Source organism: Triturus cristatus, chromosome 7 (genome assembly GCF_964204655.1).
Source record: "Triturus cristatus chromosome 7, aTriCri1.1, whole genome shotgun sequence".
Classification (NCBI taxonomy): Eukaryota; Metazoa; Chordata; class Amphibia; order Caudata; family Salamandridae; genus Triturus; species Triturus cristatus.
In genome coordinates this window covers 288622407-288648722 of record NC_140590.1, presented here as the reverse complement: position 1 = coordinate 288648722, position 26316 = coordinate 288622407, and positions in this window count along the sequence as shown.

Sequence of the window (26316 nt, the reverse complement as noted above, 5' to 3'; positions counted from 1 at the left end):
TTCCATCAGGGCTACTTCTAGCTCCTGCTTCCTGATCCTCAGCTGGGCTTCTTGCATCTTGGCCTCATGTTCCCTCCTCTGAGGGGTGGTCATCCTTCTCCTGGAGCGACCTTGAGAGCCTCTAGAGCCATGGGAAGCATTGGAGTCACCTGAGCGATTCCTTTGCCTTCCAAGCCCTGTGTTAAGTCCACTGGGGAGATCCAGTGGGGTGAACCCACTGTCAGTCCCCAATAGCCTTGGTTTAGCTGGGCCAAGTATAACACTTGGCACTGGGCTAGTTCTCCCTTCATCCTCACCACTGTCTGTATCCCCCTCACTTTCCTCCTCTGTAGTATGGTTTTCATCTAAGGGATGGCTATTGGAAAGGGGTACCTCAGTGGCATCTTCAGAAGGGGGGCCTCCTGTTCCTGTCCCTAAGGGGGCTAACTGGGAAGCTCTCTTGAGCTCTCTTTGATTCTCATCATCTTGCAAGAGTGCTCTGAGCACAGCAGAGGTAGGGTTCTTGGGCTGTTTAAGGCCTCTAAGAGTTGCCAACTGCCTGAGCTCATTCTGATTAAGGGTAGCAAAGATGGATGGTGCCCTCGGGGGGTCACTCTCAACAGAGATGGGTACAGTGGACCCCTCTGCCCCAGCCATTGCTCTTAAGTGTGGGTGGATGTGTTGCAATCTACCTACACTTGGGTTTACCTACTAAACCTATCTAGTAGTTGTAGTCAGGGTGTGCTACTCCCTTTGCTCTACAACAACTAAGTTCAGTAGAACTTAAGTATATCTAATCTTGTTTTATATGTACCTACAGGTACCTATGTGATCTTTCAATTGGTAACCAAGAGATTACAATGGTAAAACACAGCAAGCTCAAATCCAACCGCTGCTCACCAATGTGAGAAGTTGGCCTGGTATATGCTGTTCACTAGTTCTAGTGACCACCTTGTACCATGCCAAGCAACCCTTATGGTGTGGTTGTAAGTCAACCTTTTTGGACTAGCTGCCCTAGTGGTAGCGTAGGCTAAGCAGTCTTTGAGGCTAAACTCGTGATGCGTGTTAAGCAAGCTGTTTTACCAATAGTAACCCCCTTTTATACCAATGAAAGGACACCACACAGATATATATTCAAAATATATATGTATTTATTTCTCAAAGTAACCCCTAGTCTCTTTATGAGCACAGGAGCACAAATCGTCAAACAAGATTATCACAGAATACACAGAAGTTGCACTTTATATGGATAGGCCCTGGTGGCCACTCGAACCATATACTAAAATAGTGGTATAAGTACCACGAACAGAAAAGGGAAAAGGCCTAGGGCCTCTAGAATCGCTGGGCCTACAAGGAGCTAACGTCAGTTAGTGACCAGGAGGTCCACGGGTGGCGTGTGCAGAGCAAATAGTCACACGCGTGCTCCCATAGGTTTCAATGGGTGCGTAAAAAGTACAAAGTTACTGCAAAAGGAATCTTCCGGATGACCTAGGAACTTAAGATTTGGAACACAGGCACTAGAGATGTAATACTACACTTGGGCACAGGAGTGCCAGCTTTACCTCACCCACAGGAAGCGGGTGCATAGGCCTCGAAGTGCGTCGGGTTTCTTCTATCGGTTCCGTGGGGCCTGTAGACAACAGTGCTGCAGGCGGTCGGTCGGGAAGAGATGCAGTGGATCCAAGAGTGGATCGGAGATGTTGAAGACCTGTAAGCAGAGGGGACAGTGTTCACAGTCACTAGCCAGTGACCAGCGTGGCACCAGGTGGGTACCAGGCGATGTCGGGTGCAAACAGGAAGGAAGGTGTAGCTTGACTCTGCAGCCACGTGGTCCCTGAAGGTCGACGACGTCCAGGAGTCGAGTCACGAGCTGTCCCACGCAGGCTCTCGCTGTCGGCGGTGTCGGCGACTTGATCGAAGCAAACAAGCCTTGGCAAAAGCAATTGTTGTAGGCAAGGAGTTTAAGCTGATGGTTCTGACCAGCAAGGTCAGAGGAACTGCTCCTTTGGAGGGGAGCAAGGGCCAGTCTGGAGCAACCAGACCAGCGGTGTTTGTCGTAGATTTCGTCGCCAAGATGGCCACTAGCCAGCGGGCCAGCAACCGGTTAGGCGCGTTGAGTGGCAAAATGCAGAAGGGCCCCACGCAGATCGTGGAGATGCTGGAGGGCTCACCTTTGGTGCAGATGCTGCTCGAGGGTTGGGCTTCTCAGGACCCAAAGCACAACTTGGAGGGAGCCTCGGTTGTTGCACTGGTCAGCTTGTCGTAGTCGTTTCAAGATGGCTGGCTCCACGTGTCTCGGTGCCTCCACGGGTCTCCTCTTTGCAGGGACTGTGGATCGGGCGGTGAGAGGTCTGGAGGTCCAGGTCTTGTCAGTCTCTGGGCTCGGGCTCCGGCGGGAGGCGGCGGCAAAGCAGACGTTGATTCGCTGGATGGTGCTTGCGTTAGCAAGGTGGTCACTCCCTGACCACAGGGGAGATTGGCTTCAGTCCTCTGTGCAGCAGAGCGTCGAAGTTCCCGTCTTCTTCTTAGTTTTAAGTTGATTCCAGGATGTCTGAAGTCTTAGGACACAGCTCCTACCTTTATTCGGATTCTAGGGGCCGGACTACCTGCTAGGTCCCTCCCTATGGGTGGGACCAGGAAGGGGGGTGGTTACACCCCCAATCCTTTGTCCAGCTCGCCCCAGGCCCGGGACTGGTGTGCCCCAGGACCGGTTTGAACTGGCATATGCACCGAGGCTCCTTGTGAGCCACAGGCATGTCTGGTTTCTTTCAAGCCCTACCTGACCAATACACAAAATCCTGTCTGGGGTGGTGCACGCACCTCCCCTGGCAGGAAACCCTTTGTCCACACCTCCCAAGCTGGAAGGACTCCCAGCAGCAGGAGGGCAGACTTGTGTCTGTGGTGGCAGCATCCATTTTGTGGAGCTGAGGCTATGTCTGATTTTACCCGGGTTTCAGGTACTGTACATGTCGTGTCCCTCTAGAAGGGTGGAATGCTAACCCCGTCGCCAGAATTGGCGAGGGGTTAGTATTCCAATTCGTATGACACCTTACTCGACATGTTTTGATAAAGCCAAACCAAAGATAGCATTTAACCGCGAGGTTCATAATGCACTTAAGAGTATATGGTATGACGATATCTGGAAACAGTAGAAGGAAGTTGTTCCGACCACTGCAGACAGGCTCAGCTCATGCCAGAGCACTATCTCACATGGAACCAAGCACTCTGCCTTCAGGATTGTTAAGGCCTGCCATAGGAGTGACTTATAGGTTACCCGGTGTCCCATTCAAGGTTAGGTATAGGTATACTACACCTAAGTAAGAGGTGATTACACCGACTTACCCCAGCTGAGTGATCAGCCAGTTGTGTCAAATCGTTAGGCCAAGCCTGGGGTGGCATAATACATGCTGCAGCCCTTGGCAGGCCTTGGGTACACCAATGCCCTGGGTACCTAGTGTACACTGGTACAGGGGCTGACAGGGTGATCCACTTCCAATTGGTTATGCACCTAGGGTGCATAGTTTTAATTTAGTAGAGAGAACAGCAGGCTGGGGGTCTGATTGGCAGGCCCACAGCCTCAATATGTCAAAAACCAGTGAAGCAAAAAGCAAAAATTTGGGGTGACCATAGGATAGCAGACCCTACTCTCCTACACTCAGCCAATGTGATTGGGGGGACCCCTTGCAAAGGTTCGAAATGACAATTGAAGTCCCCTCCAATCAGCAGAACTACGTCACCCCCAAGCATGTGTAGCAGCGCAGTTAGGTTGTCCAAAGTTGTAGAGGTTCTGCCAGATTGTACTGACCGGGAGTAGATGTTAATCAAAGCTATTTTTGGTGTTTTATTATGAGTCATCAAAATACATAGGATGTCAGGGCTGTTTGTCTCTATTTTTTTCAACGTGAAACCTAAGTGGATGCCCACCCAGGTACACAAACCTCCTGATGGTCTGGTACCTTTAGATGCAGGTTCCGTGAAAGTGACAAACCCCAGTCTATGAGTTGGATCGACCGCCCACGTTTCCTGGAATAAACAGAGCCCATGAGAGTCTGCGAAGGTACACCAATCCGGGATGTCTAGATTGGATGTAAGTCCCGCTATGTTCCATGATAGGATTTTAAGAGACCCAATTGGCAGTGCCTGCTTGGGCCTTAGGCATACCTTACGCGTTGACCCATCATGATCAAGTGTCCCGGGGTCAGCTAAAAGTAGAGCTGGCTGCACAGTGGCAGTCTGGATTTGTGTATCCGAGGGACAATGGTCAAACATGGGAAGAAGTAAGTCATCCTCAGACTCCCCTGTACCAGCTAAAGGCTTTTCATTGTACATCATTCTAGCTGCTATATGGTGCGAATATTTATTAGCAATTTTGGCTACCTCCGTGTACTCCCTCCTGGTGGGCTTAAAAACCCCTTTCGTATTAATAGAATTTAGGTGGTAAGTCAGTGTGGAACTGGGGAGTGTAGGGAGTCAATCCACCTGATCAAGCAAACTATATCTATTGCTCAACGGGATTCCAATTGCTTCTCCCCTACATTGAACACCCCTACTTCTATGTGCATAATGCCAAGTGTCCTCCTGCTGTGGCGTCACAAGATTCCTACCATAGTCAGGGGGGGCATGAACATGATCTGTTAGATAAAAGTAGTCTAACCTCAGAGATTTGATCATTGTATTGGGACTTATCTGTTGCCAACCACAAATGTGATCGACAGCCCTGTGATCCTCAAAATTGATAATTATACAATCCCCGTCCACATTTTTTGGTTTATGTCCCACCCACCCCACCCTTCTAACAAACAAAATGTTGCTTTGGGTTAATCTGGGCAAGGGTCTGTGGGTGTTCAACCAATGGATTGTCTTATTTTTGAGTTCCTCATAAGATTCCTGTTTGGGACTCATTAACTCAGGGACCTCTGTGAGAATCACTACAAATGGGGCACAATCCGGAGGTAAATTGATGCAGGGTAGGTCACGATGGATAAATTTCCCTCTCACAGGGGTTTGAAGACTCCTTCCCTGGAATGGCGATACTGGGTGGATTGTCAGATTGAGAGGGATCTGCATTTTCCACAGTAGAAAAGTTATTTTTTGGGCCAATTGGATTAGAGCTCAAGGTTGATCCCAATGTGGTGGGCAAGATAAGTTGGTCCTTTGCAATGTTATGTGTTGGCTTAAGTTGTAACTGTGGGGCATTGACTGTTGTTACTAAAGCCTCGACTTGGGTTTGAATTGCAAGAAAGTCCGTTCTAAGGTCCATATTTCCCCCAAGCAGAGACTCCAGTTTCCCCAGTCTTTCGTCTAAGCAATTCAATTCTTGCACCACAGGATGAATAAAAGAGGATAGGGCCAGGCTCAATTTCCCCACCAGAGAGTCAAAATAGGGAGGGCATGTAATTTCGAGTTCTCTGCCGGCCTTAGGAGAGGGGTTCTATTAAAACCTCAGGGGTGCATGGCTCTGTGGGCTGGGGTACCAAAGAGCTATTGGGTTTAGGCTGTTTGGGTTTGCTGGCCCGAGGTGCAGTAACAGCCTTCTTCTTTTTAGCAATTGCACCTTCCTTAGAACGAGAGTTCTTCTGTTCATTTGGGCTCATTACCGTTGGAGCAGGAAGTGTGTTTATGCCCTGGCCAGATAATGATTGGTTTAGTCGATTTGAGGCGTCAGCCTGGACACCTGGATTATTCTCAGTTTCGTCTGTAGGGGGATCCAAAGTAGCTCTATTTGGCTGGATAGAGGCTGGTGAACATACATGGGCAATCGGGCCCAGAGAGGATCTCCTCGAAAAAATAGGGTCTTGGGACAGACGGCGCTGCGTCAGCACAATTTCTCTTTCAAGGACTGATGACGCTCTCGTTATAAATTGATCGAGAGTCCCTGCAACCATTCCTATAGGTGTCGGTTTGGCGCCCCTTCTAGTAGTCATAATGTACAAAGATTTATTTCGCAGTTGGTAATGGCGGTACTAACAGTTTGGTGTGGCAGTTAGGGGGCTGGCCCAGCCCGGCCCTCGTCGGCACCGGACGGCCACAGACGGTCCCGCCCTTGTCCCGGGCTTCTCCCGGCGCTGCCCGCGCGCGGACCCGCGACGCGGAGGTTAGGCTGTGATTTTGTAGCGCCTCCAGGCGCAGGTGTCGAGTAGTGGGCGGGAACTTCCTCCCCCTGGAGGCAGAGGTTGCCGGGAGATGTAGTCCCCCGTTCCGGCCGCGGTCGCGAGGACACCAAGCGCGGCGGCGGGAGGGAGACACCAGCAGAGGAGAGCCCACGGCAGCGATCCGCTAGTAGAGCAGGGAGCAGGGAGCACACGCAAGCCTCTCCACAAGTAAGTTTCTTTGTGACCCCCGCTCCACCGAGGTTAGGCTGTGATTTTGTAGCGCCTCCAGGCGCAGGTGTCGAGTAGTGGGCGGGAACTTCCTCCAAAATCCAAATCATATTAGTAAGAGTGTCATCACGGGAAACATAGATACAACTGTATTGCAGTCAATTGGTTCAATGCAAGCAGGAGTGATATCGAGAGTAGAGCCTCCATCAGAGTGGCAAGTCAGAGAGTTAACTGTTGCATTTTATAGGGCCCAGAAGGTGAGGATTGTTAAGGAGTTAAGGGAGGAATTTTCTCATTAGGAAGATATAGCTTCCCTTTTAAATAATGTCACTGAAGAGATTTTTCTGATGCTCAGAGGGAGTGAGTTCCATATTCTTGGTGCAGCTCCAGAAAATGCTCTGTCAAATGTTTTTTTTTGCTGTAGCATGAAGGTTTCAAGAGTAGTTTGTCAGAACTCCTAGAGTGTCTGTTTCCTCCAGATATAGTAAGTTTCTGAGCTAGATATTGGGGGATTTTGTGGCGTAAAGCTTTATGTGTGATGCAGGCCATCTTTAAGTGTATTCTAGCTTCGTAGGGTAGCCAGTTGAGCGCCTTCAGGTGTGGCGAGATATGGTCACATTTTCTAGATCCTGTTGGGAGTCTTGCGGCTGCGTCGAGACAGGCTTTTAAAGGGGCTGTTGGGATTTTGGGAAGCTCCCATAAGGTAGTACATTTGTATTCCAACCTCGAGATGACTAAAGCCTGAACTGCAGTTTTGAGGTCTGGGTTCTCGATGAATGGTTTCATTTTTAGGTCTCGCTAGAGTCAGCACATGCGCTGCTCTTGCGAAGACATTTAGTAGCTGCTTCAAAAAGCGCTACCTTGCCGGCCACCAGCTTGCTAGAACGCGCACAAGCACGCGTGACGTGCACAGCACTTTTTCCCGTCGCACGTGCGCACAACTCGTGTCACCACTCGCGTTGTTTTTTATTTCATATCGCGGCCGGCGTTACTTTTACGGCCACGCAGCCAATGCTTCCGCGGGCCAATGCTTTCTGCCTGTGTCCTTGATAGTGACTCTGCTTGTCTTTCTGTGGGTATCTTTGATGCGTTGCTTGTCTGGAGACAAGTCTATCTTCCAACCTGCTTGACTTCCGGTGCGCCTCTGTCTCCCTGTTGGTCTTCTTACTTTGTGTGCTTGTGTATCTATTTCTCTGTCTGTCTCTGTTGGTATTTCTTCGTGTGTGTCTGTCCCTTAATTAGCCGGTCTGCCTACCTGCCAGCTTTTCCTTTAGAGTGTGTGTCTGCCTGACTGTCTGATTGTTCTTCTGTATGTATTTGTCTCAGTGACTCTGTCTTTCTGCATGTGTCTGATTCCCTGCCTGACTGGCTGTCTTTCAGTCCTCTGACTGCCTTTCTGTGAGCTTGTTTTCCAGCGTGCTTCTGTCTCTGTTTTCCTATCGCCATGGGTCCTAATGTATGCAAGGAACTACCCCCGCCACGCCCTACGCCTCACCGCTAGGTAGTCAAGGGCGGACATTATTCGGGGTCACTGAGCCCTTTACACCCTATGTCCTGGTGCCACTGCACCAGTGATAGCTACGCCCCTGCTTGCTTTTGGCTGGCATACCTCTCTTTCTGTACCCGTGTCTGTCTGCCTCTCTTTGTGCTTGTCTGTCTGTTTCCCTTTCTGTCTGTCTGCTTTTCTATCTGCACATGTGGTTATCCTCCTTCTTTTCTTTCTGCTTAACTTATGTCCTGTATGTCGATGTCTCTTTCTGCCTAGTATCAGAGGGTTGACGTCCTGTGGCTGTTACAATTCCAAGGACGTGGGGACACTTATGAAGACCCTTGCCTCTAATGCTAGTTGTTAGTGTCACACTCTAGTTAGGAAGCCAGTGAGCGCAATTGGGAAACATCTACCTTACGCGACACAAAAAACATCCTCTAGTCTTTCCACAGGGTTAGGCCAGGGTCGACTGGCCGTAGCGGGCATCGGGCATTTTTCCGGTGGGTTGGAAGGGTTGGGGCCGGTTTGGGGGGGAGGGGCATTTTGGTTACTGGGGGCCAGTTTAGCAGCAGTGCTGCAATATCGCCCCCCTGTAACAAAAGCAGCAGCAGTGCTTCACACTTGCATCCCCATTTGTTCTTGCTATAGGCAATGCTTATGGTAATATCAGAGGAATCAACATTGTAAACTGGCCCACTAGCCCATATCACAGCCCCAAAAACTGCTTAAAACCAGCCCATGCACTGATCTGTCAGACAAGCCCATCTGGCACTGCCACATTGCCCTATAGGTCACTTGGACTCTGGCTCACCACTAAGCGCCTGGGGACTTAGCTGTCCTCTATTCTTTTAGCATTGTATATATCTTAATCTGTTACGCTTTTAATACCTGCCATTACTTTGTGACTGTGTGCTCGTACTTTCGGTGTCCCTGCCCGATGCGCCGCGGCTGCATTGCCGTTAGAGCGGCGGTAGAAAACACCGCAATCACCCAGTACCCACTTCCGGCAGGACGCGGTCTAGTCGTCCGCCGGAAGGGAAGGTACTTAAGCAAACTTGTGTTGGTGAACGGCGGATTGCCGGCGCCACTTCTCACCACTAAGCGCCTGGGGACTTAGCTGTCCTCTATTCTTTTAGCATTGTATATATCTTAATCTGTTACGCTTTTAATACCTGCCATTACTTTGTGACTGTGTGCTCGTACGTTCGGTGTCCCTGCCCGATCCGCCGCGGCTGCATTGCCGTTAGAGCGGCGGGAGAAAACACCGCAATCACCCAGTACCCACTTCCGGCAGGACGCGGTCTAGTCGTCCGCCGGAAGGGAGGGTACTTAACCACACATGTGTCATACGCGCAGCGGACGAGCGCAGCGGGCGCGCCGGATGCGCGCCGAAGGCGCGCCTAAGGCAAGCCCGTCTGCGCCCGTCCACGGCCTTCTGGGGCACTGGGCCACACCCCCTGGCAGTCTCCTACCAACTCGCACATACACTAAGGAGGAGCTCACCAATCTCCGTACGAAGATCTCTAAGGAGTGTGAGCATGGCATGGATCTTAGTAAGCAAGAACAGAAACTGCCCTGCAGGCACTGTGGATACATACTGAGCGGACACGCCACAGGGAGCCTTTCTGGTTTTCCCAATCCGCTAGGTAACAGCAGGAAGATTAGCTGCGCCCTGCTCAACTGCAGGTCTTTAAAGAAACATAGACTAGAGATACATGATCTCCTGACTGATAACAGATGGGATATGCTGTTTCTAACAGAGACCTGGCTTGACGAGGACTCGGATCCTGAACTCAGGGAGGTTCTTCCCCAAGGATATGAAATCTGTAGGCAGGACAGACCCAGCGGGAGAGGGGGGGGCATCGCAATAATTTACAGGGAGAGTGTCAAATGCACCATAGAGCCCGCTAATGTCGTGGACAGCGAAACAGGAGCCTTCTCCATCATGATTGATACCAACACGGTTATCAAGGGTCTATTAGTGTATAGACCTCCCGGTGGCAGTAGGGCCTTTACTGACAGCTTTTTACATAACACTATCTCCTCAGCCATGCGCTTCAATTAATTCCTCCTGCTGGGCGACCTCAATCTACACTTTGAAGACGCCAATAATACAGCAGCACAAGAAATGCGGCAAGAGCTGCATACCATGCAGCTTGAACTGTGCTCTACCCTCCCCACACATTGTCTAGGGCATCAGCTGGATCCCATTTTCAGCAATTGGGATAACATTAAGCAGGACTCCCCCATACCACTGATATGGACGGATCACTTTCTGGTCCCATTGTGGTTCCATGTGAGGGTTCATAATAACCAGGGCCAAACCACTGGCACCAGGAGAAGACAAAGGAAATGGGCTAAGTTTTCACAAGACACTTTCAGGGATAGTTTTATCCAGGAAGGTCCCCCCACTGGGCTGGGCACCACTCTCAACGAGGCTTGCGTAACCCTGGATGCACACATTACGCATGCACTGAATTTAGCAGCTCCCTGGTCTAATAAGGGCCCGGAGCGACGAACTAAATCAGCACCTTGGTTCAATGCGGAACTAAAAGAAGCCAAGGCTGCCTGCAAACGGGTAGAGCGAGCCTGGAGAAGGGCCTACCTATCAGAGGCAGGAACGCTGTACAAAGTCAGCCTCAAGAACTACCATGCCTTGATCAGGAAAACCAAGGCAGCGTTCTATGCCGATCGCATTGACAGGGCCAACTGCTCAACCAAGGAGCTATTCACGATCTACAAAGAGATCTCGACACTAGCTTCCACGGATGAACAGGCGGGCGCCTCTGCGCAAGCCTGCAACGAAATCGCTGAGTTCTTCCAAAAAAAGGTGTTGGACATTTATTCCACCTTTCCATGTGACGCCAGAACAGGCTCCAATAGACTCCCCCCCCCCCCCATGAGGAAGTCAGATGGGGGGAAGAGAAGGAAGGCTGCATCAGCCTGTTCCATGTTCCAGAGGAGGAACTTCTGATGACAGTAGCGAGAGGAATTATATCAGGCTCCCCCAGGGATCCTGCACCGGCCAGAATCTTGGCTAGATCTATGAGCTTCTTAGCCCCATATGTCAGACACATACTCTCTCTATCCTTTGACTTAGGCAAGGTTCCGCCTGGGTGGAAACAGGCAGTCGTACTACCCCTCAAAAAGAAACCTCAAGTTAGTGCCACTCAGCTCAGCAACCTGCGCCCGATCTCCCTCCTACCCTTCTTTTCCAAACTGGCGGAAAAACTGGCCAACCAACAACTTACAGCACACATAGAGGCGAACGGCCTTTTTCACACTAGCCAGTCGGGCTTTCGTGCCCACCACTCCACGGAGTCAGCCCTCCTCTTTTCCACTGAGGCGCTGAGGAAACATGTGGATGAAGGGCAAGTAGCAGCACTGATACTCCTTGATCTCAGTGCCGCCTTCGACACTGTGGCACACCATACCTTGCTACAGTGTCTGAAGAGAGGGGGAGTGACTGGAAAAGCGTGGCTATGGCTGGAATCATTCCTGACTGACCGTAGCTTCTATGTGGAGCAAGGGGGCAACAGATCAGATGTTTTTGATCTTAGGCAAGGAGTCCCTCAAGGATCTAGCCTCAGCCCCACCCTATTCAACCTATACGTTACACCTGTGGCGCTCATCGCTGAGCAGTATGGGGTTGAGGTAGTAACGTATGCCGATGATACTCAGCTGGTTGTAGCTCTCACCCAGCCAGCTGAGCAGGCTGCTAGAAAGTTCACATCCTGTCTCCAAGACCTCTCAGGTTGGATGGCCAGTAATTGCCTCCGCCTGAACGGAGGCAAGACAGAGGTACTTATCGTCGGCAGATCCCCCTCAGTTTGGACCTCGGCCTGGTGGCCACAGGCCTTGGGACCACTGCCGATCCCAAGGGATCAGGTGAAGAACTTAGGTTTCTGGATCGACTCAAACCTGACCTTTGACTACCACTCCCGGCGTGTCTCTGGCACTTGCTTTGCTATCCTATGCAAGCTAAGAAAGACGCTCGATTTGCTCCCAGAATCCGCTAGGAAAACCTTAGTCCATGCCCTAGTCACCTCCAGGCTGGACTATGGGAATGTCCTATATCTGGGAGCAAATGTAAGCTGCCATCGAAGACTCCAGACCATCCAAAATGCCGGCGCTCGCCTGGTGCTTCGGCTGCCAAGAAGAGCTCCCTCAAAAAAAGCCTGGGAGAAATTACACTGGCTCCCTATCAAGGAGCGTATTGATTTCAAGGCTCTATGCATTGCCCACAGGATAGTCCAGGGGAAGTGCCCGGGCTTCCTGCACAACTTGCTCCTTCCCTACACTCCTGCTCGACAGTTGCGCTCCCTCGGAGCTGGACTCCTCTCGGTCCCTAGAATTGAGAAGGCTAGGATGGGAGGGAGATCCTTCCGCTCCCTAACTGCCCGTAGATGGAACACCCTCCCCCCCCCCCGACTACGGAAGGAACCATCAGAATTGACATTTCGAAGAGAGCTGAAGACACTTCTCTTCCCCAAAGGATAACACCTCTGCTTCGCTTGGTCTTGTTGAGTGGGTGCTGCTGTAATCCATGATAGCGCGGGGACACACTGGTAAGTGTAACCTGGCGCTCTACAAATTCAGAAATAAGAATAATTTACAGGACGTAGTGGGCAACCCCTTATTAATAGGATTCTATTCTGGGGCAGTTAAACTACCTAGATGTATGGTTCGGGGGTGTTGTGTGGGGCAGTTTTGAAGAAGCTCCTCTCCCTCCCTCTTTTTAAAAAAAAAATAGAATCTGTGTGGAGTGTGTGTGGGGCTGTTAGTGGATTTCCTAATTTCTAGCGGCCTCGGGGATGGGGGGCGCAGCTCACCTGCACCTCATGAGCTCCGGCGCGCGCTCCTCCGCGCTGCCGAACTCTTGTTAATATTCTGCATGGCCGTCGCTCTTGCCGCCTGGATTTAATTAAGTCTTCCGAGCTGCTCTTTGGCTTGAATTTAGAGGCAAAGGGCAAGGCATGAAAGCTGTGGTCTTAGGTAGGGAGTGCGCATGTGTGCCGCTTTAAGCCTTCCTGTACATGTATACCAATCCCCCCTCCTCTCCCCCTCCCCCACCCTCCCTGAGCACCCCTTCCATGTGGCGATGAGGTGTTCCCGCCCCCGGGCACTCACTCTTTTCATGGGTTGATGCTGTGTACAGCCATCTGAGCACACCTCGCAAGGGGTGTCGGGTATACCTACCCCCGCCTCGCTCCTCCGTGGGGTTATGAGGTGTGCCCGCCCCTCATCAGGTGTATAGTGCTCCTGGTGTGCACCCTTTTCCTAGCGATTGGCATTTACCTGCTCCAAGCACTCCTTCCATGAGGTCTGTGGTATACCTGACTTCTAAGTACACCGTCCATGGAGTGCAGCATGTGACCAGGCCAACCTCAGCTCACCTACCACCTAGCACATCCTTTTCAGTGATGTATGAGTCTTGAATTATATGCTTGCTTTATCTGCACTCGACACATACACCTCCATGTGTTAGGTGGACACCTTCCATTCCTCAGTGCACGCCTATGTTTTGTGGGGTGCAGTGCTTAATTTGTAAAATAATATGACCATGGCCACTGCAGCTTGTACCACCCATTAACCCGTTATCACTGACAAAACAACTACAAACCATCTCTCTCGCATGCAAGTGCGACAGTTAAGATTATTCCAGGTCCCCAAAGCTAAAGGAATAGCTGGGTATGCAAGTATTAGTAATCTTTAATGTATATTGTATTTATAAAAAAAGTTGTTCTGCTCATCTGTAAATTAGATGAGGTGTGCCACCATGTGGCAGACTGTCCTAAGTGCAATGCTGACAATTAATTGCTGCTGAGCATTGGAAACCAATTAACTCTGGCTCAAATTAAGCACTTGGGTGCACCTACTCAATCAGGCTCATCTTCCATGAAGTCGGTGGTATATCTGGCCTCCCCCAAGCACATCATGGAGCGGCAATGTTGTATACCCGTCCCAAACAAAACACAACTTCCATAGAATGTGCAATATCCATGACCCTGCTAAGAGCACTTTATATTGCAATTTTATTCATATAGTGCTTACTACCACTGACAAGGTGTTGAAGCGCTTTTCCGCGAGTAGCACACTACTCCAGAACCCAACAAGCATTGGCATAGCCAATAGGTCTCGCCTTTGGGACCTTATAAGTGTTTAGCAATGCAACAGTTGATGTTGCTGCACCAAGGATATTGTGCTGGATAACTAAACACTTATAAGGTACCAAAGGCGAGACCTATTGGCTATGCCAATGCTTGTTCTGAGATAGCTGAGGTGAAAGCGGGCATTTTTAGCCAACATGTTGATGTGTGTTTACATATTGAGGTTCTTATCCAGTGTGATTCCAAGTGATTTGGTGGAGTCTACCAGAATCGGTGTACAATTTAGAGCAGTGATTATCTTGGTCCACTCCTTTATCACCAAAGAGATTTTTGGAGGGGAAATTAGAAGGAATTCAGTTTGTTGCGAGTTTAGCTTGAGGAAGTTGGTCGATAGCCAGTGGACGGTCTTTTCAAGAGCTTGATTCATCATCTTGCTCTCTTCAATGGTAGTGATCTTGATGTACAACTGAGTGTCATCCGCGTACATATGGAATGAGATATTTTCCTTCTGTAATAGTTCGGTTAGAGGTTCGACATAGAGGTTGAATAGCGCGGGGGATAAAGTTGAGCGTTTTGGTACTCCTAGTAGATTAGGGGGTGAGGGAGAAAAATGTTTATTCACCAAAAACCTTTGTGTTCTGTTTTCCAGAAAGGATTTGAACCATATAAGGACTGCGCCTGATAGTCCCATCCTGTTTTCTAGCCTTTCTAGGATTTTTACATGATTAACTGTGTCTAAAGCAGACGAGAGGTCGAGCAGGACTAGTAGATAGATTTCATTACGGTCGAGAGCGAGTAGGGCGTCGTCGACTATATGAAGAATTGTTGTTTCTATGTTATGACCGGGTCTGAAACCCGATTGGCAGTCATCCAGTAGTTTGAAATCCGTGATGTGTTGGTTTAATTGTTGCTGAACTCATTTTTCCAAACCTTGGCTAGCATGGGAATGTAGGTTATTGGTCGGAAGTTATTAGGGTCTGAGGGGTTTTCTGTAGGTTTTTTTAGGATGGTGTGACTTGACAAATTTTTAGGCAATCCTGGATGTGACCTTGCGAGAGCGATTCATTGATGATTTTGGTCCAGAGAGAGGAGATGATATGGTAGATGGGAGATAGGCAATTTGATGGGAGAGGGTCATTAAAGTGGTTATTAGGTTTGATAGTCGCTAAGGTTTTTGTAATATCACTGAGATCGTAAAGTTTGACCAAAGAGAGTTATTTTGGGCATAGGCAGATCAGGTTGAATAGGATCTTCAACTTGAGAGTTCTTTAGGCCGTCCTGAGCTCATTTTGGAGGGAGTTGGCTTTATCTGTGAAGAAAGAAGAACATTTTTCACTACTTAGCAGCGATTTCGAAGTAATGAGTGCGGTTTTGGCCAATTTGTTTGATTGTTGTTTTAACATTTTGAAGAGTTTCTTCGGTCTATTTTTGGCATTGTCTAGTTCAGATCTGAAGAAGTCTTTTTTAGATTTCAGAATACTTTTGTTATATGAGTTTCTGGACTTTCTTAGCAGTTTGAGTTGAAGGGAGGAGGAATGTTGTCCCCATTTGCGTTCAGTTAGTCTCAGTTTACGTCTTTCTTCATTTAGGGCTCCGTTGAACCTCGGGTTTTAGTCTTTCTCCGGTATTCTTTTGGGTTTTGGTGGGGCTATGTGGTTAAATAATTTGGTCATCGTGGAGTTGTAGTGATCAGTGAGATATTGACGTCTGACAAGTTATTAGGAGGAATGAGTACTTTCTCACAATGGCAAGCTAGATTGTTCCAGCTAAGGTTTTTCATGTCTCTAATCCAGTGTCTGGGCTTGATTTGCTGCAAGGAACAATCACATGGAATGATCGAGATAGATTCAACCATTTTTTCTTTAGAGATGATCCAGCCGGGTGTAGCACCTTTGGAATGGGTTGGTAGTGAACAGGCTTGGATCAGGGAATGGACTGCTAGGAAGATTTTGAGAGCATTAACCTGCCTATCTAAGGGGTCTTCCCTATGAAGATTGAAGTTGCCTAGGAATATGCCACTGGAGCGAGGGGTCGAGTTAGTTGTAATGATTTCTATAGGTTTGTCTGTGAATAAGGCGTTTTTACTTGGGGGATGGTAAAGGGTGGTTTGGAAGGGTGGTTATCTGAGGATTTGATGGAGAGCGCGAGGTATTTACAAGAATCAAGGGGTTCGGAGTGAAACTTTGAGTAAGGGATGTCAGATCGATGTATGCAAGCAAATCGGCCGCCCTTTTTGTGAGGTCTGTCTAGTCTTATGATGTTATAGTTCAGGGGATTAGAAGGTCTAGGCATGGGGAGGATGATTCCGTGAGCCAATTTTCCATTAGGATGGTTACGTCCACTTTCCAGTTCAGAATGAGGTTAGCTATGTCTGAATCATGTTTCATAGTTGAGTGGCAGTTTAGTAGGAGGCAGGAGATCTGATTCGAAGCATTCCCTAAAGTAAGGTCTTGATTTTCAGAGGTTAGGGTTATTCTTTGAAGGTTTTTGGGGTTTATCTTTCTGTGATTCGGTTGTGAGGTTCTATTTGGGTTGATATGATAACTATGCAAAGAAAAAACAACTAATAAGCAATATGGGCCATCTAAGATTGCGCTATAGTAGATTGCTTTTATATAAATTCAAACTATTGCGCTCAACTTTAAGTGACCCCACTGCTTAGAAATCACTATAACCAATAAATTTTTGTAAAAACAAACTGAAAAGGGAGTGCTGATAATCACAATTTGTTTATCTCAATCCAGTGATCAAAGTTCAAAGAGAAGAAAATCTGTTTTCCCCTTCACCCAGAAGTCGAAAACAGCATCCATTCACTTGAATTCAGTCTATCTGGAGTCCCTTTGGGTTAAAGGTGTCTTTTGGGTAGGGAGTCGTGCACTCCATGTAATGTGTTTTTATATGTATTTGGTGAGATTATTAAATGTATTGTCAAATTGTACATGCGAATATATGTATATATATATATATACAAATCCACAGAAAACAAGCAAAGTGAAGCGTCCTCTCAGGCAAGACACGAAGATATGCAGAGCAGACAAGATTTATTACATCATAAATCCAGCGTAACGTGTTTCGACCATCCAGCAGTCTTGATCACACAGTGAGACAGAGTGCAGAACGTCAACATATAGGTAAGGTTGAACACAAACATAAACGAAGGACTAAGCCTCTGCCATGGATTTCAACATAGGACTGTATATAATCAAAAGCAGTTGCCATGAAATGTCTGAATACATCGATATATACTATGATATACATTTTGCACTTAATATTACTGAATTATTTGCCATGTCTATCAAAATTACAAGAGTCAAAACAGTGAGCTCAAAAGGAACTGTGTCTTTCCATGCCAGGACGAGGTGAAACCAAAGGGCAGATATGTGCAGTAGGTTGGAAGAAGTGACAGGCAAGTGATTATGGTAAAACGGGGGGTGGGGTGCAAATTGGAGAATGTAGACATAGCGTCAGAAAATACCTTGCCAGCCCAGGTAATGTACAGTGTTGCCAAACTGTAAACTAGTTGCCCAGATGCCTGCTGCATCCTATATAGCTGCTTTCCCCCAGTTGGGTGTATAACAAACATATAAGAAAACTGTTCAGCAGTCAAATGTTTCTCCCGAGTGGGTTGCATCATGAGCCTGGGTAAGCCTGAATCACCCAAGGAATGCTCTCAATTAAGACAAGTACATAACAAAACATCGTGCTTGGTAAAAAACAAGTGATACATAAATAAAGTGCATATATGTCCAAAAAAACGACTAATAAATAACAAAATGCACAGAGTTCTTAACTTCGATGCGGAGAACACCAGATGGATGCTTCCATGAAGAAAAAGATAGGGAACCCGAAGAGGTAACCAGCCCATTTGGTGGGTCTCTTTTTTTCCTCCTGAAAAAGACAGACAAAAACAAATTATTAACAATTAATCATGGTGCCTGTAAAGGGAGAGTAAAACATCGTAGATTTCATAATGGTGGCCCGTGGCCGCAAAAAATTATACTATTATACAATGTCCAAGTCAGAGGATACGTACAAAGAAACAAGGAGCATATCAGGAAAAAATGTCGATATCAGGAAAAGGTTTAGGACTGAAGATTGTACCAAGGCATGAAATCAGCATCAAAGGAAAGGAAAGGTTTAATCTTCATGTAAGTGTATGGCCATTTTCTCATCAATGTTGTGACCCCCTGGGTAGCGGGTTCCAAGATTTATGATGTGCCTGGGCTCTCTCTTCCTGAGTTGCAATACCCTGTTACCTCCTCTGAAGTTGGCAGTCACTTGTTCAATGGCATAATACCTCAACTTGGAGCTGTCAGAGAAATGAAGTGTCTGGCTATAGGGTAATGTTCATCCCTATTGGTGATAGCTCTCATATGTTCAAGTACCTTTTTCTTGGACATGAGTGTTGTGCTGCCCACATATCTAAGATTGTACAGGCATTCAAGGATATACAGTACAAAAGAAGAGCTGCATGTGAGAAATTGCTGAATGGAAATGGTTGTATTTGTGCTAGGGTTCAGGTATTCCTTTTTCATGCGGCTATTCCGACATGTCACTACGTACCAGTATATCTCTGAAACTGCGCACTTTTCTGTAAGTATACCTGGGTCTCTCTGGGATGGAATTGCATCCCAATTCTCGGCCAAGATTTTTTAAATTTCCTTCGAATTACCATTGTAGGTGAGTATGACCCTGGTGAGGTCATCCTCCTCTTCGGTAGTAGTGTCATCGTACCTGTTTTGTAAGGTGGTGGTTCTACTGATAACCTGGACTTTCTCTGCTGCCTTTCTGAGGACCCAACTGGGAAAACCCCTTTCAATGAACCTACATAAGATGACTGATTGTTCAGGCAGAAAGGTCTCATTGGTACTACAATTCCTTCTCGCCCTCGGGAGTTCCCCATACGTGATGCTCCATTTGAGATTATCGAGGTGGCTGCCCATGGCATGAAGTAAGCTGTTACCATCTGCAGCTTTCCTGGACTAGCTAGTACATACCTCATTGTTAATTACTTCAACCTTGACATCTAGGAACTCTACAGAGTTTCTGCTGATATTGCTAGTGTTAGTAAGATTGCGATTGTTACAGTTCAGCCTAAGGATGAAGTAGCGTCTTCTTCAGTGCCTTTCCAGATTACAAACAGGTCATCAATGAACCTGAGCCACAGAACCACCCGTTTGAAATCCTCATGGAAATTCATGTATTTTCTAATCTCTTCCTCCCATGCCCCCAGGAACAGGTTCACAAAACTGGGAGCAAAACAAGTTCCCATCGCAGTCCCCAGAATCTGTTTGTTTAGACAGCCATTGAACATGAAAACATTGTTATTGAGGCAATACCTAGTCATCTCTAAAATCATGTTAGTGTGTTCCATGTACCTAACTGGTCTTCTAGAGAGATACTTGGCACATGCTGCTGTGACAGATTCATGTTCTGTGATCGTGTAAAGTAAATTGACATCCATGGTCAGAAGCAAGTAATCACTCAACCACTTTATACCTTGGATTTTGGTAAAACAATTCTTAGTGTCTCTCACATATGATGGCAAAGTGATGACCTGGCCCTGAAGGAAATTATCCACATACCGAGAGACATTCTCAAGAGAACTGCCCTTGGAGGACACAATGGGTATACCAGGGGGATTTTGTTAGTCCTTGTGTATATTGGGGGTAGATACAACACAGGGCGCTTGGGATAGTCCTTTTTAAGAAAACAATATTCCTCCCATCCAAGTAGACCTTTCTCCCTCCAGTCTACCAGTTGGCTCCAAATCCCTGTTATACATGTGGTGTACTCATCCGATAGGTTGTGGTGTATTGTGTTGGATTTTTTAAAACAAGGTTTTGCCTGAATCTCAGGAGTTGGTTGGAAGGTGTTTATATTATCATGTGGCATGTTAGGGAGGAATGTTGAACGGGTTTTAAATTTAGTGGAGGCTGCTTTGTGATAGGAAACTTCTAAATCATCAAGCATTTGGTGTACATTGGTAGCCTCATTTGAACCTCCACCCTCAAGTTCATGCAATCTCAACAACGTATCAATGTCACTGATATTGAATTCGCTGTTAGTATTGACCATCTGTCTATTGCTCGTTTATTTGCTGGTAATCTGTTTCAGTTTAAAAGGATAGGCCTAGGCATAATGTTCTTTTCATCATCCATCATGATGACATTTTGGAGATTGTTGATATATTTCCCATGCGCCCCTTGTCGTTCCCTCTTGCAGTGCTCTTCTTGAGTCTCTTTCTCCTCTTTCGCTGTTTCCCTGGCCTCTTCCTCTGCCTCTTCCCGGCTGGCCTGATTTCCTTCTCTTGCTTTTTGGTTTTGGAGTGGTTCTTGTTGTTTACAGGGCCCTGCGGAAAAGCCGGTATTTGTCTAAAAAAGAGAAATATTTGACTGCTGAACAGTTTTCTGATATGTTTATTTACACCCATTGGGGGAAAGCAGTTATATAGGATGCAGCAGGCATCTGGGCAACTAGTTTGCAATTTGGCAACACTGTACATTACATGGACTGGCGGGGTATTTTCCGACACTATGTCTACATTCTCCTATTCTCCCCCCAATTTACCATATTCACCTGCCTGTCACTCTTTACAACCTACTGCACATATATGCCCTTTGGTTTCACCTCGTCCTGGCCTGGGAAGACACAGTTCATATTGAGCACACTGTTTTGACTCTGGTAATTTTGATTGTCACAGCCAGTAATATAGCCATATCTGAAAGAAACAAGTTAGTTAGATTCCTTACCTTAGAATATCCCCAGGCGTCAGACTGGATCCGGAAAGATTTTCTTCAGCAATACCCTTGCGCGTCGTTAGGCGTCGTCTGCGGATACGCGTCCGTCATCGGCGTCGTGATTGCCGGGATGACGTCGTCGGAGTACTTCGACACCGCCCTCGCGCGCTGACGTCAGTTCTTCTTTTTTCCACGCCAGTAAGCGCAGATCCGGGAAGAGCATACTCTTTAGTCACTTTTTGACTAAACTTTTTGAACTTTTCTGGTTCCTCTTTTGAGTCGACCTCGACTCCTGGTGCCGGTAGGGATGCCCGGGTTCAAGCCATGCGACGCCTGTCACCGCCTGATGCCGGTCACGGATCACCACTGCCGGTGTCTCTACTGCCTTGGGGCCGACCATGATGCCGAGTCGTGCCTCGACTGCCGGGCCTTGACCTTGAAGGCTAGGCAGGAGCGGTCCCGCTGTTAAATGGTAGCGGCAGTTTCAGTCGATAACCTTTCAAGTATTGCCCGGCGGTAATCGCCTCTTATACCATTCGATAATTAACCAACAAAAGAGGCAGGCGCCGGAGACTGGAAGGCAGGAAACAAAGTTTTATTCCGTCGGAGCAGAACACATCAGATCGGACAGCAAGGTATCGTCTCGAGGTGCTCTAACCCCATCTCTGTGGCCTGGCCTCTTATACACAGGTTTATTGCTTTATTACACGTGACACATTCTTAAGATTGCTTTGATACATGAAAGAACATCCTCGGAATCCCCGGCTCGGATCCGCTCCCACACATAACTACAGTGGAAGTCCCCACCCCACCCACAGTAGGAGATGGCTATCACACAGCTGGACATTCCGCCAATTCCAGGGGGTGTGTGCGACTGGTCGGGTCTCAGGGGGTGGGGGCCTTGATTTACTGTAATCCCTTTGATGTGAGGTGTTTCCCTTACAGTAGGGGCAATAAACTGCATCCGCAGGGCTAGGTGATGGCCTGGGATCGGTTCGGACAATCGGGCGCAGAGGAAAGGGGTTATCAAAAGGATGTATGACCATGTATGGTATGAAAGGAGGTGTTGATCAGGCGCGTGATGTGGTTCCATGGCAGGGTCGCGCAGAAGGAGAGGGTTTATGGCCCATGTATGAGAGAGCGGGGGTGGTCGGCGCGCGGGGGATGTTTGCAGCGCCTGAGGGACGCGTTGGCGATCGGCAATGAGACCATGGTGCCTAAAATGGCCGTCGCGCGTTTTCTGCGTGTGGCGCTTGGGGAGAGACAAGATGGCGCAGATAATGTTCAGATACGAACTAACTTTCCACAGTCCTCCCTTTTAACATATCTCGCCAGCTTGTTTAGTTCGGATCTATCCCCATAATACCACGTACTTCTACTTCGTACAGGGCTTTCATTCGTTCTGCTTCAAAGTTCAGAGTCTTAGGGCAGATGTAGTTTGTGAATAGTGAACATAAAGGTGGCAAGCACTGAATCCCCAGACAGCACCCACACAGTATCACAATTGGTATCATGATAAATGTAAACAACCTCCACCCCCAACTTTTAATAGTGTCCCAAAACCAACTCCCAAGCGACCATCCTTCTTGCTCCTGATGAACCTCTGCGGAAAGTCTGTGGAGGTGTTCAATCGCCTTGTAGACTGAGGGTGAGTTATTCGGTACGTAGGTACAACAGCTGGACCCAATGATGTGGCATGCTCCTCCACGATCAGCCAGAACCACGTCTAGAACGAGGCGGTTCTGAAGAGCTACCAGGTGGACGGCCTGAAGCTCAGCGGTGTTGTTGGTGAGGATGCCGGCTGTAATGTTCATTGTGGTTTCGACTGCCTGGGTTAGGTGCCGGATGGCACGGCTGTTTGCCATTGGACCCCACAATGGAACAAGTCCCTTTACTGCATCCATGAACTGTGCTCCAGTGGAGTCGGCTTGTACAATGTCCTTTGCACGTTTCTGCCGGTGATGGTTTGCTGGAGCCACATATGTTGGAGGAAGGATAAAAGCGATGTAGCAGGTGCCTCCCCAACCTTTCGGAAGCCAGGTGTAGGCCTTAGTACCACAGACGAAGTACATATTTGGGGAGGTAACAAAGGAGGGTGGGTCAACTGAGTCCAATGTTCGGGTGATGAGACAGGAACTGTGGCCTACCGGCTGTGTTCCTAGGCCTTCGAGGCACACCAGACCTGTGATGTTGACGACGGATAGGGCCACGGTTAGGGTGGCGGCCGTTCGTTTCCGGAGGTAAGAGAAGGTGGGTCTGGCTGGGTTGTTGAACACCTGCATTTTAACTCGCTCCTTGGCAGGGATGTCCATATGGAAATAGGTGTTTGATCTCAGAGGACAAAAGGGGGCAGAGGTTTTTCCAGTTTGGTTCAGCCAGAACCCATGATAGAAGTGCGACACAGTTTTGCCGGAAATGGCATTGTCCTTGCAACTTTCTTGCAGGAGGATTAGCCAAGCGAGGCAGGAGCCATGGACAGAGAAGGGCGAAGGGGTGAAAGGGATAGAATGCCCAGTGGCATGTGGTAGCAATCCACAGATCCAGCAGTTAGTGGCATTGGCGGCAAGATTGTGTTGGTGGAGCAGTTGCACAAAAGAGTTATTCCAGAACTCCTTACGTCTTTCTCGGAGTTGGGGTGAAAGTGAAATCAGATGGTGTTCTTTCATGGTGGTGGGTTGAGCAGTGGTCAGCAATGTCTTATGAGCGGGTGCATTTTCTTTCATGATCCAGAAAGTGACCATGAGAAGGAGGCAAAGGAGAAGGGTAATAAAGAGTGCAATAGTCTTTGAGCTGTGCATTTTGTCAGTCTTTGGGTTTTTGTAGTGGATCTTCGGACGTCCGGTTGCTTCCATCATCTTCATGTCGGGCGCTTCCATCACCTTCAAGGGACTCGGTAGCGGGCAGAACCACAGACTTTGTTTAGTTTCTCTCCTGGAGGCCTTTGAGGTGACTAGGCTACCGCTCTGAGATTTCAACTTAGTTCGTGGTCTGCTTAGCCGAAGTTCCCTCCTTTCGTCGTAGGTTATACCCTTCTTTGGATGGCACAGTGGGATCGGGATATTCAGTCAATTCAAGTGTCTCTGTATTCAGGTAGCAGCTAAGGGATGGTCGGTCTTTGTCCAGAAGTTCCTCTTGGGCGGTGATGTTGTCGGTGGTTGTCAGGGTCGATGATACCTTCTTGCAGTGGTGTGCATGCAGCCAATTACGTTTCCCCTCCACTCGAAGAGCTGTTCGGGTGGTGATCAGGACTTGCAGGGGGCCCGTCCACCGGGGCTCCAGACTCTTGGTGTGCTGGAAGTTGCACACTAGGACAAAGTCACCGGGTTGGATGTCGTGTCCGGGGCCCCTGGAAGCATCGGGAATGGCTTGCAGCACCTGCTGATGGATAACAGACAACGTTTTAGTTAGATTGTACAGATAGTCAGACATGAGGACGTCCGGGACGTCGTGAATGGATGCTGGTTTTGGTGCAGTCCAAAGGTTCATGGGTCGCCCGAAGACGACCTCGTAGGGGGTTAAGTGGTGTTTGGTAGGAGTGGAACGCATTGATAGCAATGCTAGTGGGAGGGCGTCTGGCCATTTCAGTCCTGTGGTGGCAACTATTTTGGCTAGTTTGAGTTTCAATGTGGCATTATGTCGCTCAACCAAGCCTGCAGATTGGGGGTGGAAGACCGCATGAAACTTCTGTTTTACACCCAACCCTTTTAAGATGAGTTGGATAACTTCGGCTACGAAGTGGGGGCCGTTGTCGCTCCACAAAATTCGACAAAGGCCGTAACGGGGGAAGAATTCTTTCAGTAGTACTTTTGCGGTAGTCATAGCAGTGTTGTCGCGGGTTGGGTAGGCTTCCACCCATTTGCTGAAGGCGCACACAACGACAAGCACGTACTTCAGGGTTTGGCACCTTTCTAACTGAATGTAGTCCATCTGTAGGACCTCAAAGGGGTGACTAGGAACCCCAAACCCTCCCCGGGGTACAGCAGTTCCTTTACCAGTGTTGTGTTGGAGGCATATCAGACATTGTTGGACTAGGCGTTTAGCTGAGTCTGGGATTTTGTCGTTGTGCCAGACTTTGGAGATGAGTTCAATCATGGGGGCAGACCCTATGTGTGCGGGGGAGTGTGTCATGGTCAGCATGGGAATCAGGTATGAGTCAGGTAGCAACCATTTGTTCGTGTCTCTAGTTCGCCAGCAGCCTTCATCGTCTTTCAATCCCACCCATGCCCATTCAGTCAATTCGTGTGGTGAGCTGGCCAATTGTATGTCTCTAATGGTTTCCCTAGCATCCTTCCATTTTTCAGTTTGTGACCTGGTCACGTACATGCGTGTTGTTGACCTATTCTCGGCTGTGGTTCGGGCAGTGATGTCAGCCAGCGCATTTCCCTGTCCTATAATGTCCGTCACCTTTTTGTGTGCCTGGCATTTAATCACAGCTAGCCGTGTGGGGAGGAGGACTGCTTCGGTCAGAGCGGAGACTAGATCTCCATGTAGGATGGGTGTGCCATGGGAAGTCAGGAATCCCCTCTCCTTCCATAGGAGCCCAAAGTGGTGAACCACCCCGAAGGCGTACTGGCTGTCGGTGTAAATGTTTGCGGTTGTCCCCGCTGCTAGGATGCATGCTCGTGTGAGAGCAATCAGTTCAGCCGCCTGTGCGGATCGCTGTGTGATGCGGGCTGTCTCAACAACTGTTCGGGCCGTGGTGACTGCATAGGCGGCTGAAGTGGTGCCGTCGGTGAGCTTGATGCATGAGCCATCTACCCACAGCTCTCCGTCAGGATCTGGGAAGGCAGTATCTCGGAGGTCAACCCTACTCTTGGTCTGTTCGTCGGTGAGGGTCACACAGTCATGTATAGGGGACGCATTGGGGTCATTGTCAGGGAGAGGTAGCAGAGTGGCTGGGTTCAGAGTGGTGCATCGTTTCAACGTGATGTGGGGTGCAAGCAGAGTCAGTTCATAACCAGTCAGTCGTGCGCTAGTCAGGTGTTGAGTCTTAATCTGGTTCAGGAGGGTGTCAACTGCATGGGGTACTAGCACGGTGAGAGGGTTTGAAAGCACGATCCCCTCACTTTGTCGGATAGAGACAGCAGCGGCGGCTACCGCTCGAAGGCAGGCAGGCAAAGCTCTGGCTACAGTGTCAAGAGTGGCAGAGAAGTAGGCACAAGGGCGTTGCTTGTGACCTATGGACTGGGTTAGAACAGACAACGCGCATCCCTCCCTTTCGTGGGTGAAGAGGGAGAAAGGTTTAGTGTAGTCTGGGGTTCCTAGGACTGGTGCTGAGCAAAGGGCATCTCGTAATTCTTTGAAGGAGGATTGGCATTCGGGTGTCCAGGGGAGGGAGAAGGGGACATCTTTAGCCAACAGGGAAAGCAGAGGTTTTACAATAAGACTGAAGTTTGGCAACCACTGTCGACAGAAGGAGGTGAGGCCTACCAGAGACCGCACTTGCTTCTGAGTTTTGGGAACAGGGGTTTCTAGGATGGTCTGAATTCGGTCAGGTGTAAGCTTCCTCCCATCTTTGGATAGGAGGTGGCCTAGGTATGTCACTTGGGGTTGGCAGAATTGCAACTTCTTCCTGGAGACCTTGTGACCGTTCTCCGCGAGGAAGTGAAGGAGGTGGATGGTGGCTGTGACTGCAAGCGGAGTGGTGTCGGCCGCCAAAAGAATATCATCGACGTACT